Below are 6,926 nucleotides of genomic sequence, written 5' to 3' on the forward strand. Positions count from 1 at the left end.
TGTTTTCATGTGAGAGCAGAGAGACTTTTCTGTGGGTGGTGATCTCTTAGATGAAGTGGAAGTCCAGCCGGTGCATCCAGACAAATGGACAGACAGATATGACAGATAGGCAAAGTGTACTGGTCCTGCACACAAACATCCACACTGTTCTCTTTCATCCATCATACTTTCCTTTCATCTGTTTATTTTTTTTCTTCTTTTTTGCTACAATCTATCTGAAATCATTTGAGCTAATTAAGGGGACCAAACAGATAGAGACACAAAAATGAAAAAAAAGACAGACAATCATCTGTGATAAACTGCCACCAGATCAGTGCAGGTTGCATGACTGTGGCTGATATAAAAAGTGCAAAGCCTTTTCTTTATTAGATCTGTGGTTCTCAACCTTTGTTGCTTGTGATCCCTTAATACAGAACAATGTCTACTTGCAATTGTTTGCAAAAAAGGCCAAAAGAGATTTAACTATTCATCAAGAAAAAAACAAATATTAGTCATAAAAGTTAACTTTTCTTAGCAGCAGAATTTAGTTTCTCTTTTTTTCATCCTCTAAGGAAGGCTATTTGTGGCTGAAATGCTGTCATGCCCATGTAGATTAAAATAAGATTTGGCAGAGAGATTGCAGTGTACAGATCTTCTTTTGAGAGTATTGCTACCATGCAAAGTATTCTGGAGTTCCTGATGCCCAGATCAGGAACCTCTGGTTTACATTGTTCAGTGACCATTATTAAGTCTTGGTGTCTTGATCCTTTAAACTGCATGTGTCAAAAAGCATAAATCAGTAATCATTTGCTGACATCTGTTTTAAAGTCTGTGGCAGTCTCACAGGCACACTGGGATTTTTAGAATTTTTTAAAGCAGATAAAAAACCTTTACAAAGAAGCAGCCTGAAAGATACACACACAAAAGCAAACAAGCCAAATCAGACTCACATCTCTGTGATAAAATATCAGTCCCTCTTTGCCTGCTCTGTTTGAAACCACTTCTCTCGTCTCTTTGCCTTCCTCTCCAGCCTCCTTCACACAGACACAGAAAAGCAAACACTTGGAAAGGCATTCTGTTCAGCAGAGCCAGAACAGTTGGGGGACTGATGAAGAATGAAGCTGGGTGGCACAGGAGTGAGCCTCTGCCAGTCTACCTGCCAGCCTCTCCAAACCAGCAGTTTGGCAAATATTCTGTATGTGCACAGCTGGATGAGTTTGTATCTGAAAGTCTCGGCTGTATCAGCTCCTGAAGGAGTTCCCCCTCTACATACATCCTGCACTGATGCTGATTTGTCTGACACAGTTCTGTTTCAAACATTTACACAAGGGAATAACTTAAATCTTCACGGCCGACTTGTATCAAGTAAGTTGGATATCCAAAGGATGTTATAAATCAAAATGTCAAAAGCCAAATAGGCTATAAAGTTCAAAAAACAACTGAGCAATCATTTCAGAAAATGATTGCTCAGTAACTTTTTCCCAACTTGGTAAACATCAGCATGCTCTGTGCAGAGTACATCATTTCTGGGATTCCCTTACACTTATATTAAAATCATTTCTGCAGCAATTTCTTGCTTGCATGTGTCGCTGCCAATAATCCTATCTCAACCTCTCTTATATTTTAAAAAGTATTTTACATTTTTTTTTTTTCAAATTAAAGGAGTTGCAATGTAATCATGCTGCATGTAGAGCTGAAACAACAACACTTTAAAGCCTTTTCTGATCTGACCCTATTAGCTCTGCCTTCCAATACTGTTAATAAAATCAAAATCAGTTTTATGATGTGACAACACCATGGTTAAGGTTTGGTTATGTTGAAAGAAAGATCATGTTTTGTGTTAAAATAAGTACTTTGTTAATCAAATTTCCACGTCACTGATGTGTTGTGATAATAACATTAATTAGTCTACGTAAAACTTTTCTGACATGGATTCACTATTGAGTCACTATTGAGTAATGCAGTATGATAAACAAATGTATTTCTGCATCACAGTGGGGCAAATGTAAACCAATGAAACGATTCAGATTGTTCAGTCACAGATTGTCTGTAATGTTAGATTCAGCTGTTTTCTCGCTCATACGTGGCCGATAAATAAACAGAAAATATCAAACGGCTGAACGTTGGATGGCACCCGGTATAAAGTTACGTTACCATAACAGCAGCAGGATTGAAATTACTTTTAACATGAAGGCGATAAAAAATACAAAATAATTTTTTACAGACTACGTGTACTCATGCTGATAATGGGCCGTGCTTGTGTGGAGAAAGAAGGTAAACACGATTTGCGATGCTGTCGTCTAGACAAAGTGCTCCGCGATACTTTTGCTTCACACGTTAATGCGGCTTCGCGTATGCGTGGACAGCGGTTGTGCTGCAGTGAAGCTATTTCCAATTCACAGAGCTTACGGAGCAGTACGTTGTTGATTGTCTGTCTAAAATACTCCCAAACTGAAAGATTTGAATATACTCTGGAGCAGACGCTCCCACGGAGAGCTGCGGACCCCTGCGGACGCGGAATACTTCTGCTTATACTACCTTCTGGAGTCAGCTTGGCGGACTCGTTCCACACATGTGCAGTAGACCGGTCGGTGCCCTGGTCGGCCATAAAAAGCGGAGGGCACACGGACGCCCACACAGAGCCAAAGCGTACCCCTTCTGATGAAGACTATTTCGTCACGTGGACCCTAGCGGACATGGAAAGTATAATAGATGGTCGTAGGCGTGATCTTGTAGCTGTAGCTTGTCCGTGGGAATCCCTGCTAACACCGGATGCAGCGACGCTTCGACGCACGTAATTCGAGTCGACGTATTTACGTAATCGATTATGTCGACTACGGCGATGAAACGCCCCAGCCCTAGTGTCAGGAATAGAAAAACAACATTGACTGTCAGTTTGAAACGGAAAACGAACAGCGCTCTCACTGTTAAAGTCTTGTGTTTTGCTGACCCATTTTATTGACTGAAATTATCAAACTTTTGTAAGGTGTTTTACTTCCTTAAACATTAAAAATGAAAGCAGTGATTTTTTGAAGAGAGAAAATGTGGTTTACAAAGCCACACACACACACACACACACACACACACACGCACACACACACATTTATGTACTAATGGTAGCCAAGCTGTCATGCAAAGCGCTGACCTGCACATTAGGAGCTGATTTGAGGTTCCAATATGAGCATTTAGCTGACTCCTCAATGGGAAGTAAAAGGCTATGGTGGCTGTTTGGGCTATGGTATTTCTCCCTGGGCAGAAATCTGATTGAGCTTCAGCAAAATTGTATACTTCCTAATTAAAAGTTGATTTTACTACACCTGATTCTTCGTGTTTACCGGGGGAGTGGATGATTCAAACCCTGTTAGTGTCTTTCGCCTTGCAGGGATAGAAATAATCAAAGACATTCATCACAGCGCACAGAGAAGTTTATTTCATCAAGAACACCAGCAGCAAATTTAGACTCATGTAAAACTCCATACACTAACATTCCCCAGGCAGCGAAGAACATCTGCAAGGTTGTGTTATCTATTCATGAACTGCTAAAGTCCCTGATTACGCTTTCATTAAATAAAGTTACAGAAATGAAATTACAGCATGTCTATCATGAATGATAATTTATATGTTCATTATAGTTAATCTTTATTTAACATCTCCCATCAAATTTGGACATTACAGCTTGAATACAAACAGTGAGAGAGATGCAGATGAGTCCCATTTTTTTATTGCTATTTTATTCTGCACTTTGACTCAGACCACAAGAGGAGCTGTCTGGAAAAGTCAAGGGTCTATTTTCACCAGTTGATTATAAAAATGTTCTGTTAAGAGACTATTGACATTAAAATCTACATATTTGAAAAGGCTTCTAAACATTTTAGTCCCTGCGGTTCAAATGCTAGATGAATGCATGAAAGGGGTTTTTTAACAACTTGTGACAATCCCATTTTTTGTCCTACTACAACTACACAGTTGTTCGGGGAAAATCAAATGTTGCAGTCTTTCCAGCAAGTAGTTTATCGGCTGCTATCAACCATGCTGATAAAATCTGCTGTGAAGTTCAGGGACACAAGAAAAATACTTGTGAACACAGGGCTGTCTTACCAGACAACAGTTAGACAAACAAAGTGCAAAGTGGAATGGATGGTTGGTCTGTCAGTCTTCCACTTTGGCTTAAACTTATATATCTTAACAAGTATTTGATGGATTGCCATGAAAGTTTGTACAGCTATTGATGGTCCCCAAAGGATGAATCCTACGGACTGTGGTGACCCCCTGACTTTTCCTCTAGTGACACAGTTCAAGTGTAAATGATCTGAGTGTATGGAGGCATGCTTTTGACGCACAGCCACTGCTTGTCTTTTCTGTATCCATTGAGCAGTTGAGGAATAACCCACTTTGTTTTTCTGATTGGTAATGGAAGAGGAAATTGACAATTCAAATTAACCTTCACTTTATCCTTCAGAAAACCTAATCATAGACAAGACAGCAATGTTCATGTAATCATTCAGAATGATCAATGTAGAAACTAGGGAGTTAAAATTGTAAATTGGTAAATATTCCCAGTTCTGTGATTAAAAATATGTTTTCAGCATCTCTTCAGAGCTGCTCATCACCAGCCGACCAGCTGCTGCTTCAACAAAAGACCAGTTAATAAACTCTCTGATGTCAACAACGTGTAAATACCATCAATAAATCCTAACACAACTGAAACATGCAAAAAAATATACAGTACAGACACTGTAAATGTAAATATATGCACATGGACACACAGGCCTTCATTTGGATGGACAAGTGTAGTTTCAACTGCACAAATGATACAATAGGTTCAATTATTAACATCGTCCTATTTATAGAATGTAAGAAAACTGATGAATTCATATTTTTGTGTGCGAACCACACACACACACTCTACTCTAGCACTTGTGGCGTGTTTACTCTGCAGTGGCTGCCACAGCTATTGTTTCACTCTTCATTCCCCTAACTTTCCTGAAGATTCAAGTGTTTATCTCCTCGAGAGCTTACAGACTGATAATCCAGCAACAGCTCCACCTCCATTTAAAGCTTATTTTAATTATTCAGCATGTGCAAATTAGGTATTGGTTCAGTCTACTCAAGATAACACAAAAGGTCAGAGCAGGAGGAACAGGTGAAAGAGTTTAAAGTTTGTGCAGGCAGTAATGAGTCTTTACACTAGCATCTGTGCCATGTAGAAATACTACGTCAAATGAAGATATTGTACCCAACAAAGCAAAGATGTCAAGTCTCTCTAATCCTATATCTTGCTTTGCATTTATACCTTGAGCAGCATGATTAAAAATAAGCAGACATCCAAACCAGATGTTCTCTGAGGTTGCGATGCAACATATTGCATCTGTTGTTTACCGGGAACTCCATCATGTCTGTCATCATCTGTCTGTCACAGTTAAAATCAGCATATCTGATTTAGTTAGAAGTTGTTTGCAACACATTAAGATTACTCAGTATAAATGCAGTCATACCTTGGCCTATAATAATGCTGGCAATTGGCTGTCTAATATAACACGTCATAGGGCATGCAGGAAAAACACTATGTTACAACAAGAGACGTTTAACTGCCAGCTGCTTATTTGCACAGATAAGTGAACTTTGTGCTGCTTGTTAGCTAGCCTGTTAGTTACCCTGTATCTGCCCATGCATTGGTACGTAAGCCTCGGCACATCCTCTACTTGCCACGACGTGGATAACCTGGGGCTGAGGCGAAGAGCATTTCTGGCAGCATTCACAATGACGCTTTCAGACCGAAAGGTGAACGGAGAAAAATACTCCATGTTGGATGGTTGTCAGGCTAGCTGCTCATAGGCAGAGAGAAAGTAAGCGAGCTAGAGCTCACTCTAACACAATTTCCAGGTACCACAAACATCACCCACAGTCTCTTCTTTTTCTGATAAGGCAGACTAGATGTTACAATGCTGTATGCAGGGGCGTTTCCAGGCTCTTGAAACATTGGGGGCTTAGCCCAGCCCAGAAATCTTTCATGTTTTCACCCTCCACCCCACATTGCCGCCTACCCAAAGTACATCTATAAAGCAACAGTAAATGATATATGTAGCATACATTTATATTTATTTTTACAATTACTACTGACAGTAATTAACAGTAATTGATAACATTAACCGTGGCCACTGCTCTTCAACAGAGGAAGAACACCGAAACTGAAAACACTTGTGATCATACAGAAATATCACCACAAATGTTCACTTTAGCACCTCTGATAAAGTGCAGCTCACAGCTGCTTAAGACTTAAAACTGTCTAGACACTGACCGACAACATTTATATTTAAATATACTGATTACAATTTTGCCTGCGATGGACTGGCGACCTGTCCAGGGTGTACCCCGCCTTTCGCCCGATATCAGCTGGGATTGGCTCCAGCCCCCCGCGACCCTGTACGCAGGATAAGCGGTTGACCATGGATGGATGGATGGATGTGTTACAATTTTGGACAATTCAGAAGTCGCTGACAAGCCCTGGAGCTGTGAGCAATGCTCTCTCTCTCTCGTGCTCTCTCTAAAAGCAGGTAGGCTGAGTAACGGTGGGGGGTCACGTGAACTTCAAACAAAATGTAGCAATATTATTGCGAGTAGCCTCCGCTCTTTGAAGACCTGCGAGACAGACTGCGTCATGAAGATTATTGCATATTAACATGGAAAATATGTATGTATGTATGTACGTGCTAATGTTTATTTCCAATACCATTGGTTGTATGTCCTGCAAACATTTTACATTTACATCTCAATGTTAACAAGACCAAAAGCGTCCTCACTTCTACAACCAGTTTGTGTGATTTGATTATAATCTAGAGCCTGACCAATTTATCGTTTTGCAGATATTATTGGCCAATATAAGCTACTTGCAGATATATCTGCATCGGCGTTTATAACAGCCAATATGACTATTAAAAAAGAGAAAC

The sequence above is a fragment of the Micropterus dolomieu genome, linkage group LG19, assembly GCF_021292245.1.
Source record: "Micropterus dolomieu isolate WLL.071019.BEF.003 ecotype Adirondacks linkage group LG19, ASM2129224v1, whole genome shotgun sequence".
Lineage (NCBI taxonomy): Eukaryota > Metazoa > Chordata > Actinopteri > Centrarchiformes > Centrarchidae > Micropterus > Micropterus dolomieu.